The sequence below is a fragment of the Artibeus jamaicensis genome, unplaced genomic scaffold (genome assembly GCF_021234435.1).
Source record: "Artibeus jamaicensis isolate MK-2021 breed Jamaican fruit bat unplaced genomic scaffold, CSHL_Jam_final contig_332, whole genome shotgun sequence".
NCBI lineage: Eukaryota > Metazoa > Chordata > Mammalia > Chiroptera > Phyllostomidae > Artibeus > Artibeus jamaicensis.
Window position 1 is genome coordinate 33,446,984 of NW_026521788.1, and position 15,236 is coordinate 33,462,219.

A 15,236-nucleotide genomic window follows, 5' to 3' on the forward strand; every position below is an offset into this window, starting at 1 on the left:
AGTCAATGAGACACTGAAGCAGCAGAGCTGAAGCACTGAGGTCACTTGGCCTCATTCCTAAAAAACACAAATTAAGTACTGGGCACCATGACATTTCCTAAGATTGTCTTCTATACCCTGTCAATGTTCTATCTTTAATGCAAACCTAGAATCAAGTAAGAAGTTTTCTCCAGGAACTGCACAAGTACAGATTTTTCAGCTCATTTTTTGTCTAGGCAGGACTGTCAGAATTAGAGTGAAGATGCATTTTATCCATTTTACCTGCAGGTGAACGTATTAAGCATTTACTACTAGGTGTTTGCTAAATACTTTCAAGGAATAATGCAATAAAAGTGATCCATGTAATTATTATAAGATTACAACAGAATCATTTAAATGAGTCATTTGAAAGGTCTTCATTAAACATGATTGAATATTATGTTTATTAATTCATTAAGATCCACTTTGAATGCCAGATAAATAAAATGCATTAGTAGTATGTCATAAAACAAATGAAATAATGCCACACAGACCTATTATTTTAAATTGGCTTGCAAGTATTAACTAAATCATGTTTACCATTCTTTCAAGGACAGCTTATATAAATTAACATAAATTATAATAATTTTATTTGCCATAATACAAAATCCTTATTACAAAACTTGAACTCTTTTTAAATTTTCGGTCTGCTTGTTCTCATGAAATAGTATATTATTATTGTAAATATCGATACATATAAATATGAAAATAAAAATTATCGTTAATTATTAAATTACACAGAGCAAATCTATGATAGCATTTTGGAATTTTTGATTGTCCTCCCAGGATTATATTTGTTAACTTGTGTGTGTGTATCTATATTTCTTTCACCAAGTTGACATATTGTGTTATATAGTATCTTATATATTATACTTACTCAAAAATATTAAGTGGAAAATCTTTTCTACACTTTTGACATTTTTCCACTAAAAAACCACAAAAAAATAGCAAAACAGATTTTTGACAAATGACCAATTGTTGGTCATGTGTATAAACATACACCAGGGATATAAGATGAGCCTGGAACATTTTAATAACAGGTAGCAAGGAAACCAGGAAACTACACAGCCTATTAAGAGTCCTCTTGAGCCAGTTTGAAATTCAAGTCCAACAGAGTCAGAAGGTAACTGGCCAAATGTCAAATAATTCAAGCAACAAGATTAGTAAACTATAATTGATTGAAACACATCAAACATGTTCAATATGCATGAATTCACAGTAATGCAAAAGAAAACAAAGTGTATTATTTGCCATTGGAGGATGCTTTTAAACAGCTCATTAAAAAAAAAAACTAACTAATGAATAGAGAGAACCAATGTTTATTTTGATTTTTTTCTTTGATCTCCTTTGCCAGTGGCTCACCAGACAACATACTAAAATATTTTTTTTTAGTATTCTAGCTGGCAAGTTAGGAAAGAAAACAGATGAAATTAGAATACCACCATTTTGCAACTATAGTCAATTAGTAGACCTAGGCATTAATTATTAACAGTTTCTAACAACAAAAAATGAGAGACAGCCAAGTGTCATGTACTTCATTCACAGAGGAGCAAAGTACAGCATCTCAGAATTAATCTTGATTAACAAAAGATGAACCTCATTCTGATCCAACCTTTAAATCCAACTACAAAGTTATAAAAAATACAAAAAATATTAGGTCACACCAATGACTGAAACCAGCACAGCTAAGACTGTGGGAAATCTACAAGGGAAAAAAATCTACCTGATTTCTCCAACAAATATATCAAAGATAAAGAGAAAAAAGGAGAAAGAAATGCATAGTGTCAAAAAAGAAAAATATTAATTTCAGTGTATAGACTTTACTTAAAGTCAAATTCAAAGCCTAAAGAGTATAAACCACTTTTAACATTTGTAAAGCAATTAGAAATGTGAACATTAACTGAGTATTTGAATATATAACACAGAATTGTTAATTTTAGGTAAGTTCATGGTATTTGTCATATAGGGATAGAATCTAAAAAATATGTTTGGATGAAATGATATGAGTTTATATATAAAAATTGGAGGGCAGAAAATAAAACGAAATTGGCCACAAATTAATTCTTATTCAAATAGATGATAGGATTTATTATACTATTTTGTCTGAAATCTAAGTAATAAAATGTTTAAAAGTATGTGCAGATCATGACTATTCTTCCTTATAACAAAATAATCTTTGAAGATATGATTGCCAAAATATTCCTTGACATTCATAATAATCTACTAATGCTCTTTATTTGGAATTTGAATCCATTTGGAAATTTGTGTTCCAATTATGTTTGTCCCCCCAAAATTTCCAGTTATATTGTGTATGACCCTCTTCTCCAGCATGTTCCTGGGATAATCTTGGGTTCTACTCATTTGTAAGTTTGCTGGTGATTTAACAAATCCTCTGTTCCTTTTGATCTCTTTTTGTTTTCGGTTTCCTCTCTCACTCTCTCTGTCTCTCTCTATCGATAATTTTCCAAATGTTTTCATTCTTTTTTCTCTTTTTTCACATTTAATTGTTCAAGTACAGTTGCCTCAATGTTTCCTCCACCACTCCCCCCACCCCAGCCATCCCCACTTCCTACCCTTGATTCTATCCCCCTTTGGTTTTGTCTATGTGTCCTTTATAGATGTTCCTGAAAAACCTTCCCCTCCCCCCATTATCCCCTCCCACTTCCCCTCTGGTTACTGTCAGTTTGTTCTTAGTTTCAATGTCTCTGGTTATATTTTGCTCACTTGTTTGTTTTGTTGATTAGGTTCCACTTAAAGATGAGATCATATGATATTTTTCTTTCACGACCTAGCTTATTTTACCTAGCATAATGCTCTACAGATCCATCCATGTTGTCACAAAGGATAGAAACTCCTTCTTTCTTTCTGCTGTGTAGTATCCCATCATGTAAATAAATGTAGCATAGTTTTTTGATTCATTCATCTACTGATAGGCACTTAGGTTATCATTTTTATTTAAAAGCCTTAAAAGGCTGATTGGAAACTCTGGATATAGGGTCAGTTGGGTTTCACCAGCAATGACAGTTTTTTTACCCTTTGGTGGATGAGTTTCTGCTGTAGTAAAACATCCAGGCTCTGCCTTATGTGCTTGGCAGTCAGCTCTCTAGAAGGCAACAGAAGACCTTCACTTTAGGCTAGGGGTACAGGTATCTAACTCTTTTACAAGCTTTATACCACTGTGTTTTTAGTTCCCCTCACCTTCAGAAAATAACTGAATTCTTTTCATTCCTTATTCTTTCCAGGGTTCACATGATAGCAATAGTTGATTTCATATATATATGAAATCTCCTAAGGTGTTCAATCTCCTCTCCTAAGGTGTTCATTTCCTAAATCAATTATAAGTAGACCCTTTTAAGCTTCCAAACCACTGTTTATCTCTCTGCTTATTTTATTTGAATCTTGAGGGACCATGCCTTTTTTATAATTTGTGCTTATAATTTGAGCGTTAGATATAATTTGTAGAAGAAGATAAAATGTTATAGATTTTATTTAACTTATTCATGAGGAAACTAGTGAGCCATTAAAACCAGTTCAAGCATTAAAAATATAGATATATTTATGCCCTGGCTGGTGTAGTTCAGTAGATTGAGTGCGGGCCTGCGAACCAGAGTATCGCAGTTCAATTCCTAGTCAGGGCACATGCCTGGGTTGCAGGCCAGTTCCCATCAGGGGACAGACAGGAGGCAACCATACATTGATATTTCTCTCTCTCTCCTTCCTTTTCTCTCTAAAGATAAATAAATAAAAATCTTTAAAAAGTTTTAAAAATCGATATATTTATAACTACAAATATAAAAATGAATGTGCAAATAGAGGCAAAACTGCTGTCTTCCACAGTGGAGGAGGGACATAAACTGAACCTTTACCAGACAAAACAGATTGTGCATGTCTATAAGAATTGATATTAGTTATCTGCAATTTACAGAGTTGTGAAATAACTCCCACAGAATCAGAATCATATCACAGGAAAATGTGCTGAGAAATACATAATTTTCCATTGAAACTATTTTTTTCTTGTACTGAGTCAAAACAAGAATGAAGTCAGGTGTTCAACAATCCAAGTTCAAGTATATTTATCAGCATTTTACCTTTTTGTTTTCCAAGTGGACTCTATTAGATAAAGTGAAACCTGCATGTTTTCTTCTCAATTCTAAATAGTTTACTTTAAAGTTTTGGCAGAGTCCATTAGTGTTATAGCAAGGGTTGCCTGACTTTCATTTTTTGTCATGTTCTTACATGTCTTTTTTTTCTTTCTGGTATTTTAATGGGTCAAAGCTTCCATAACAAAACTATTAAGTTAAAAGTATTTGATGCCAGATGCTCTTAGAATTAACTCATTTATGTGATTTTTACGAACATTTAAATGATCATTGAAAATCTTCCCACTTATAACTGAAAGTTTTAATTCACTCATGATCTGTCAAAGGCAGAGCATAGTTTCTCTTACAGTACTTTGTGCAAGGGGATCATTCTATCTGAGCACAAAATCAAAATTCTACATGAGGAGCATCAGTGATTTTTTTTTTATTACTGAAGTGGCTCGTGAAAGTCACTGTTTTGACCCAACCAGACCCGTTATTTGCCTTAGCAGTCCCCCACAATATATTTGCCCTCTCACTTACTTCTATAGCCCAGGCTGCCATCAGTGCTACAGTTCTTTTTGGATATTATTTATCTGTAGTTGTTCCAAAGTTATTCTACAGTGTATAAACACTTCCTGCCGCAACAGTCATTGGCTGAACAAATATATTTCTGTTGCTTGTCCTATTTCTATTTCTGATTGCCAGTTCCCAAATTCAGGACAAAGCAAGACTTTCAGCATGTGTGACTACAGACTCTTTGGGAATGCTGATACTTATTATAGTCTTTTCCTTTAGTCTCTTACTAAGACTGCAGCCCTTGAAGCCCTTCAAGGTTGTAGGTGAAATACACACACACACACACACACACACACTTCTGTATTGAACCCTGCCTCACAGTTTCATTCATTTCTGTAAATTCCTTCCTTCTGTGATAATTTTACTGTTTCATGGAGCAACTCTCCCTCCTCCAGTTGTTGCACCTGGAAATAAAAGCTGTTATTTTACACCAAAATATGTAACAGTGGAGGCTCCAGAATTTCTGTAATATCAGATCTTACAGTCAGCAGTTTGGTGGGAATGAGCGGGGAGAATATTAAAGCCATATTTATATAACACCTTTACAAAAGTTTGAGAAAAAATATAAATTCCCCATAAGAAAGAATGGAAGGGAACCAGCCAGTAGATATTATTTGGGACTGGGAAGTGTGTTTCTTTCATCCTCTAAGCCCAGCTACCTCTAGGCTCTACGACTGACTCTATTGTGCCCTCTTGAGGTTCAAATTAAAGAAAATAAATGGGGTCAGGGTTTTATAGAGTTCAATAGACATGGAATCATTAACAAATCTATAGGAGTAATGAGGGATGATATAGTATAATATACAAGAATGAGGTGTTCACATGCACTTGTATTCTTTCTAGGAATATAAAAGAATGGAGGTCGGGGGGATTCTCAACCTTCAGTATGTCCCAGCTTCTAAGAATACAGAACTCATATGATGTTCACATCATTACCATTAATATGTGGTTTATATTCATGTTCTTTCTAGAAGTACATCATAACATATCTCCCAATTTTCAATCATAAGACAAGTGTGATTTAACTTTCCATTATAGTAAATCATACTGTCAAAGATAAACAAAATGGGCAGGGGCTAAAGGCAATACAGATAGATTATATTTGGTAATAACTATTATAATAAGAATGAGAGTCCAGTGTAAAGTGAGCTGAACTTCACCAGAATAAAAGGGAGGAAACTTTTAAAGTGCTGAAGGAAACTCGCTGAAGAGCAATGTGTAAGGAGTGGTCTGCTTCATGTGACTAGGCCATCGGGATATGTAATGGCACCTAGCTGGAGGAAAGCAAACTTCTCCCATCTTTATGACAGGAGATAGTGGCCCAGTTGGAGCAAGGTGCCTACCAAAGTTAGGTCTTTATACTCCCACAGGGACTTGGGAGAGAGCTATCTCCTGGAATGTTTACATTTTGAAGAGCTGTCTCCCAAGTTCCTGAGAACACAGTTTTCTGGTGGTAGAAGATTTATCTCAAAGGGCATAAAAGAAATTTATAATTGCAAACTTTCTCAAGTATCCTCTAAGAGAGAGTTCAGGAGCTTATCAGCCAGCCTATCACTAGCTTTAGGCTAGAACAGTCTGTAAGAACACAGGCAGCATTGAGCTTTCTTAGACATTTCACTGTGGTCTGGGGCCATTCTATGGCATAGCCTTAAGCTGCTGAAAGCCTTGATGAAGTTTGGTCAAGTCTCTTACTGAAGGGGATTGGGCCACTGATTATGCACCAAGAGTCACATGTTGTTCTTAGTAGGAACACTTTTTTTAGACTATCTCACATTGCTGTGAGATTGGACATCTTTGTAGTGAATTCCACCCCTGTGAGCTTCTCAAAGATTCAACAAAACCCAGGGATTCACAGGAAATTAATCCTGTTCAATCAAGTCACATAAGCATGGGGCCAGGTGATAATATGAAATTACTCATTAGTTGGAGTCCAACAAAACCATTTAAAAAAACTTACTGTGACCTAGTTCTTCAAATCTAAAAATTATCCAACTTCATAGTGTGTGTGTGTGTGTGTGTGTGTGTGTGTGTGTGTGTGTGTGTTTTCCCTTTCAGGCTGTGCAGTATATTTCCCACCCTTAGTATTTTATAATTGCTTAGAAGTTTGCCTTAGCTGCTATTCATTAACTAGTATACTGGCCTTGGACTAGTTATACATGCAGCTGCCAACTCCTCCTAAATCAGTTAGTAACTCTCCTAAAGAGTTACTAACCCCTAAAAATATTCTGGTACTTATATGCTATATCTTAATTTATAGCATCACATTAAAAACAGCAACAATGAACACCTAGTGTTGTTTCACTAACCTCTTCTCTATCAGCACGAGGGATTCACTTCTGTCTCACCAGATAATAAAAAAAAGTCACAGGAGTTATAGCAAATCTTGGTGAGGAAGTGATTCATACCTGGGTAAATCTCTAATGATTCTGACTTTGAGTATCAGAGACACTCAAAGTAAGCTTCAGAGCTTAATGCAGATTGCTGGGCCTTCATCAACATTAATTTATATAAAAAGTGTTAACTGGTCAAGTTATTTTCAGAAGCAGAAAATATTTCATGTGAACATTTTTTCTTTTAGATATCCAGAAAAGCTTCATAATCAAATAAATAATCCTTTATTTGATATTGTTAAGAAAGAAAGTCAGTAATCACAGGAAGATTGTGTATAAGGAGCAGATGCTGAGATCCCCTTCTCTGGAGATTTCACTAAGTCACTTTGTCCAGATAGAACCTGAATATTTAGATTTATGAAGTGATTCCGATGCAGATAGTTTAAGCCCATACAGTGGGGGAAAAAAACTTTTTTAGACATCACATTTAACCAGAGAAGCTTTTCCTCAAGTTTGTGTATGTGCTGCATGCTGAGTTGTCTCCGATTCCTGGCAACTCTGCAAATGGGTGATGTTCACAGTGTTCTGTCCTCAGTAGCCCTGCTCAGCTCCTCTAAACTCATGTCTCTGGCTTTTTTTATGAAGTCAATCCATCTCATATTTAGTCTTTCTATTTTCTTGATGCTTTCTATTTCCCCCAGTATTATTGTATTTTCTAAAGTGCTCTCCCTTCTTACAATGTGCCCAAAGTAGGACAGTTTCAATTTTGTCATTTTCTCCACCAGTGATGTTTCAGGTTTAATTTGTTTTAGGACCTGTGTGTTTGTCTCTCTAGCAATTTAGGTATTTGTAAAGCTTTCCTCTAACACCATACTTTAAATGAATCATGTTTTTTTTCCAATTAGCCTTTGCATACAAACATCTGTAACTAGTGGAAGGATATAATTAGGCTGGTAGTTGAGGGGGAAAAAAAGGCAACAGGAAGCCAAAAAGATCAAGAGAAGAAAGAGTAAGAAAATTGAGCCATCTGTTTCTAGTGCTCTTATTTCATTTTCTCATTTAGTTTAGCTAGAAGAAGACAACATGTACAAACTACAGGTGAGGGTGGTAGAAGTTCAAAGGAGAAAGACTACTGCGAGCTGTAGAGTTTGGAACAGGAAGATGGTCTTAGAAACAAGGTGATGTCTTTTTTTAAAGAATTTTAGAGATCTCCAGATTAGAGATCTGCTGATTTCATTATAGGGAAAAGAGAAAATAAGTTGAAATATACACAAAATAACATGTGGAAGAGAGGAGATAAACTAACTCTCTGGCAATTTCATGACCATTTTAAATGATAAGGGCATTTTTAATAGGAGTGCCTTTGATATTTCAAAAATGTTTCTAGAAGAATATTGTGGAAATGAGGAGTATAACTTACAACACTAGGTCATAAGACATCACAGCTTCTTTCATGCTCTATCTTGGACCATTCAGTCTGGGAAATGATAGTGGCCATGTCATAAGGACTCTCAAGCAGCACTATCAAGAAGCCCTAATGACAAGGAATTGAAGCCTCCTCAGCCAAAAAGGAGCTGAGACCTTCAGTGAACCATCTGTTAGTATGTAATCTTGGAAGCAGAACATCTAGCTCAATGGTCTTTAACTGAGGGTGATTTTGCTCCCCAGGAGACTTGGCAGTGTCTGGTGACATTTTGATGATCACAGCTGAGAGGGAAGATACTACTGGCATCTAGAAGGTAAAGGCTGCAGATGCTGCTAAACATCCTACAATTCACAGCAAAATCCCCTCACAGCAAAGAATTATCTAGCCCCAGATAGCAATAGTTCTAAAGGTAAAAACTCTGCTCTAGTTCCAGGCAAGCTTTCAGATGACTGCATCTTGGTTGACATCCAGACTGCAGTTTCATGACAGACTGAGTCAAAAACACCCAATTCAGATACTCCTGGATTTCTGACTCTCACAAAGTGTGTGAGATAACAAATATGTGCCATTTTAAACTGCAGCATTAGAAAACTAATGCAGCCCCCAAAATATTTCTCTGAGCAAGGGTAGATATTTTAAGGAACTGAATCAACCTGGGAATACTGAGGGTGTTTGGAGGACATAAAGACACAGAAAAAACATTAGTAAATATTTCTGCAAAATAGGTTTGGCAGTTATGTAGAGTTTGTTACTTGTTATTCATGAGATTTACAAAAATCTCAGCCAGTGATAATTATAACAAGTGGTATGCAAGATCTGAAATTATATGTATAATGAATCTGGTAGAAATGCACTGGTTACTGTCAAATTCTCTGGGAGCAAATTAGGTGGCTGCAGAAATCAGCAAGGTATTATGGAATCAGTAGGTGGGGAGAAAATTGAGCAGTGAAGTGAGATCATGCTAAATAGAGTAGTTAGCAAGATTTTTTTTAAAGATACTTTAGAGATGATGCTGACATCTTTGTAAACATTAGTGAAGGGATGAAATAATAGTGAAGATTCCAATGAGAAGTCCAGGCCACTACTCTGCAGATGTGATTGTATGCAAATTTTATTAATACATTGTGAAAATGCCAATTCTATTTCAGACAATCTAGCAAGGGACCAGAGATTCTACATTTGAACATAAAATGTTAATAAAAGGCGGAATGATTTGATTCTGTAAGGAAGCACTACTTCTCCTGAGACCTCATGGATGAAAGGAGATACATTGATAAGACAGATATTTAGGTAAGAGAAGGAATCCATTATTCTATGGATTGTACAAGATGGATAATGATGATATAAGATAGGTAGATAAATGATAAATAAGATAATAGATAGATAGATAGGTAGATAGATAGATGATAGATAGATAGATAGATAGATAGATAGGCTCACCAACATCCTTGGCAATGAGATTGAAGGTGATGGTAACAAAGGACAAAAGTAATAAGAAAGGGAAAAGGCTTGGAATAGCTATAAATAATGAGTAAGATGGTGACAAACTATGTCCTAACATCAGGGGCCTCACCAAGTTTGGATAGATAGGATTTCCTTGAGCCATATCACACAATCACAAAAACAAGAGTCTGGGAGCTCCTGCCCTTAAAGATGCAACTCGCACATACACATACATGTAGTGAGGCAAGGGAATGCAGTGCTAGAAATTAGGTTCTCCTGGGGAATTTTGTTTTTATTTTTCCCTGGTATCCAAATTATTTTTGAGGTTAAAGATCTCCTTTTACAGAATTTAGTATATAACAAATTAAAAACCAAACTTCTTCATCTCCCAATATTAAATAACTAAATGTGTGAAAGAACCACCATTAAATTGTACATCAGAAGCTATACATTTTCTATGAAACAATATATGTACAGATTGTAAAAGCTTTGAAAATGACACTATGGCAGCCAGAATTTGAAGCTGAAGAAAAAGATGCATAGACCAGGTAGACAAGAGTACTACATTTTTGTGTGTGTAGTTTTTAGGGATTGTGAAATGGAACTACAAATACCATTTTCCCTGAGTTTCACAGATGTGATTTTAGGTGACAATACATCTTGATAACAGACTGGGCTTGACTGCCTTTCTTCTTAAGGGAAGGTTAGAGGACCTACAATGAATGAGAGAATTTAAAATGCATTTTATTCCCTGGCTGGTGTAGCTCAGTGGATTGAGTGTGGGCCTATGAATCAAAGGATCACGGTTCGACTCCCAGTCAGGGCACATGCCTGGGTTGCAGGCCAGTTCCCAGTGGGGTACCCAAGAGAGGCAACCATACATTGATATTTCTCTCCTTCCTTTCCCCTCTAAAGTTAAATAAATAAATCTTTAAAAAATAAAGTAAAATACATTTTATTATTCTCAAGCATTTTATCTCTCATTGCAGGCATTTTTGGCATGTAATTAAGACTTCATACAAATCATGTTATAATAAAGAGGGTTTGTATGCTCACTATGACTACATAGTGTTCAGGCTTCTGAATATAGTTTGGTGTCCATTTCTAATAAAATGAGCAGGAATGTGGTGCTGACAGACTTTGGGCTAAAAAAGAATTCAGAAATAGTGGTTGTTCCATCTCTATAGCAGGCAATGTGTAATCTTTGGGGAAAACAATTTTTCTCAACAAACAGATGTACTTAAGATGAAAAGAACTTCTATAGCTATCTTAGAGTTCTTCTGAATAAATGCATAGCATGATAAATAAGTAAATGGATATCATTCATTGTATCTATAAAAATTTTCTATCAATTCTTTTCTTATATATTATTGATGGACTGAATTATATGACATTTCTGTTGACACTGAGATAAATAAAATATGATTTTTTTCTCAAGGAGTTCCCAATCTATTAAGGAGGCAGCAAGGAAAGTTTTACACAGCAATGTAATAAGTGATATGTTAAACACAAACACCATGAGAAAAAAATTGCTCTGCAGTGGAAGAAACTTTTTTGGGCAGCCAAATATTTAGGTAACAGAGAAGTTGCCTACTGATGAAAAAAATCTTTTCACATATGTACCACTAAAAATGTATGGGACAATTTATGAAATATTTAAAAAGTATAAGCAATTATATATTGACTGAAAATAGGCTCTTGTCTAAAAGGGTATTATGGAATTTATTTCACTGAGAAAAGCTTATTTCTTGCAACTATTATATAAATTATATTAAATAAAATATAGTCATTTCTTAGATATCAGAAAAAATTCAAAATGTATCAAGGATTTTAATGTTAAAACAACTACACTGCCAAAGGACACAAAAAGAAACAAATTGGTAGGAACAAAATGGTTACGGAGATATACAGTACAGCATAGGGAATATAGTCACTAATACTGTAATGACTATGAATGGGAGGATCACTTTGTAAGTTATATAAACATTTAACCATTATGCTCTATACCTGAAAATAATATAATATTGAATTTCAACTGTAATTAAAAAATGAAAGAGAACATTGGGGTGCATAGGTTCTTTTGGATTGGTGTTTCAGGGTTCTTAGGATATAATCCCAGCAGTAGAACTGCTGAATCAAAAGACAGATCCATTTTTAGTTTTCTGAGAAAATTCCTTACTGTTTTCCATAGTGGTTGCACCAGTCTGCAATCCCACTAACAGTGTGCTAGGGTCCTCTTTTCTCCACAACCTCTCCAACATTTGATGTTTGTTGCTTTGTTTATGATGGTCATTCTGACTCGTGTGAAGTGGTATCTGATTGAAGTTTTAATTTGCCTCTCTCTAATAGCTGGCTATACTGAGAAAATTTTCATGTGTGTCTAGACCCTCTATGTGTCCTCCTTAGAGTAGTGAAACACCAATCCGAAGAAACCTATGCACTCCAATGTTCATAGCAGCACAATTTACCATAGCCAAGTGCTGGAGGCAACCTAGATGTCCATCAGTAAATGAGTGGATCAAAAAACTGTGGTACATTTACACAATGGAATTTTATGCAGCAGAAAAAAAGAAGGAGCTCCTATTCTTTGTGAAAGCATCCATGGAACTGGAAAGTATTATGCTAAGTGAAATAATCCAGATGGTGAAAGACAAATACCATATGATCTCACCTTTAATAGGAACCTAATCAACAAAACAAACAAGCAAGCAAAATATAACCAAAGACACTGAAATAGAGAACAGGCTGACAGTGACCAGAGGGGAGAGGGGAGGGAATTTCAGGGAAAAAGGGTTAAGAGCTTGCAGGGACAAGTATAAAGGACGCATGGGCAATAACACGGTGGGGATGGAAATGAGAGGGTGTTGGGGAGAGCTGGGGGGAGTGGGCTAGAGGGGAGTCAGAAAGCTGTACTTGAACAACAATGAAAATTAAAAAAAATTGGGGATGCTGGGAAGATGGCATTGGAGTAGGACGGAGCTGATTCTAGCTCCCGCACTTGTGGGTGAAAATCCTAGCAGATCTATAGAGAAACAGCACAATAAACCATCAGTTACCCAGCATTTATGAAATTAAAAGACCAGAGATTGTGACCAATGCTGAAACACCAGACACCAGCAGAGTCAGCTCAGCTACAAGAGCTGGGACACAAGCGGCCCCTGTGTTGCTGCCATAGCCACAGGACTGGGCACTGGGGAGTCAGGTACAGGAGCCGGGACACTCATAGCCCCTATGACGCTGCCATAGTGCTGGGCCTGGGAGCCGGAGGAGTCAGCCAAGGGAGCCTGGACAGTCAGCAGTGGTAAGTGACCAGCGCTGGGACCAGGGAGAGGACCAGCTCAAGAGTAGGTGGAGACAGCGAACATCAAGATACTGAAGGAGTCTTCACCACTGAAATCCACAGGTATACCAAGAAGTTCACACCATAAACCCAGGGAGTCAGAAAAGATAAATTTTACAAGCTGAGGCTAACAAGAAGAGTCTCACAAACAATGGGAAGACAAAGAAACAATCCCCAAATGAAATAAAAAGCAAAAACTTTAGAAAGAATGTTAGATGAAATAGAGGCTAATCAACTACCAGATATTGAATTCAAAGCACTGGTTATTATGAAGTTCAAAGAGCTCACAATGAGCTACCAGAAACTACAGGGGAACTACAATGATCTCTCTGCAAACTACATCAACATGAAAAAGGAAATAGAAACTGTCAGCAAGGGACAAGAGGAAATGAAGAATACAATTTCCAAATTGAAGAATACAGTGGAAATTTTCAAAAGTAGAAGAGATGAGGTGGAGGGTCGGATTAGCAAGCTGGAGGACAAAGTAGAAAGCATCTCATAGAAAGAGCAAGAAAATGAAAAGAGGCTCAGAAAGAATGAAGAGGGATTAAGAGAAATGCAAGATAATATGAAACATAATAATATCCAAATAATAGGAATACCAGAAGGAGAAGAAGAACAGGGGATAGAAAACGTATTTGAAAGAGTAATGAGAGAAAATTTCCCTAATTTGATGAGAGAAAAAGTCACACAAATCCAGGAATCACAGAGAGTCCCAATCAACAGGAAACCAAAGAGGCCCACTTCAAGACACATTATCATTAAAATGGCAAAGTTCAGCCCTGGCTGGTGTAGCTCAGTGGATTGAGCACGGGCCTGTGAACCACACGATCTCAGTTCGATTCCCAGTCAGGGCACATGCCTGGGTTGCAGGCCAGTTCCCAGCAGGGGACACATGAAAGGCAACCATACATTGATGTTTCTCTCCCTCTCTCCTTCCCTTCCCCTCTAAAGATAAATAAATAAAAATTTTTTTAAAAAATGGCAGAGTTCCAAGACAAAGAGAGAATCTTAAAGGCAGCAAGGGAGAAAAAAGAAGTAACATACAAGGGAGCCCCAATAAGGTTAGCTACTGACTTCTCAATGGAAACACTTCAAGCAAGAAGAGAATGGCAAGAAATATTCCAAGTAATGAGAAACAGAGGCCTACAACCAAGGCTACTTTACCTAGCAAGGCTCTCAATCAAGATAGAAAGCAAAATAAAGAGCTTCCAAGACAACAGAAGCCTAAAAGAATACGCCTCCACCAAACCAGCTCTACAAGAAATACTAAAAGGACTGCTTTAAGGAGAGGAAGGAAAAGTGAAAGACACAGAGGAACCCAGGTATAAGTACCTATCAATAATAACCTTAAACGTAAATGGATTAAATGCTCTAATCAAAAGACACAGAATAGCTGAATGGATAAGAAAGCATGACCCTCACATATGCTGCCTACAAGAGACCCACCTCAGGACAAAAGACCAACACAGACTAAAAGTGAAAGGCTGGAAACAAGTTTTCCAAGCAAACGGACAAGAAAAGAAAGCTGGCGTAGCAATTCTCATATCAGACAAAATAGACTTCAAAAAAGGGCCATAAAGAGAGACCCAGAAGGTCACTTCATTATACTCAAGAAAAGAATCCACCAAGAAGACATTAACATCATAAACATATATGCACCAAACATAGGGGCACCCAAATATATCAAGAAAATCTTAGAGGACTTCAAGAAAGATACTGACAGCAGCACAATTATACTAGGGGATTTTAACACCCCACTGTTAAAAATGGACAGATCTTCCAAACAAAATATTAACAAAGATATTGTGGCATTAAACAACACCCTAGATGAAATGGACTTAACTAATATATATAGAGAGCCCTTCATCCCAAAGAAGCTAAATACGCATTCTTTTCAAATGCACATGGCACATTTTCAAAAATAGACCACATGATAGAACACAAAACGGGCCTCAACAAATTCAGGAAAATTGAAATCATACCAAGCATTTTCTCTGACCACAAGGGACTGAAATTGG

General features: G+C 36.3%; 1 protein-coding gene and 1 pseudogene across 4 annotated transcripts in view; both read left to right on the forward strand.

The window, feature by feature from the left end:
- The window catches only part of NRG3 (neuregulin 3), a 1,193,746-nt gene that overhangs the window by 811,241 nt on the left and 367,269 nt on the right, over window positions 1-15,236 (forward strand). The window lies entirely within an intron of this gene.
- LOC119062872 (synaptonemal complex central element protein 2-like) overlaps window positions 12,971-15,236 on the forward strand; it is a 42,160-nt pseudogene continuing 39,894 nt past the window's right edge.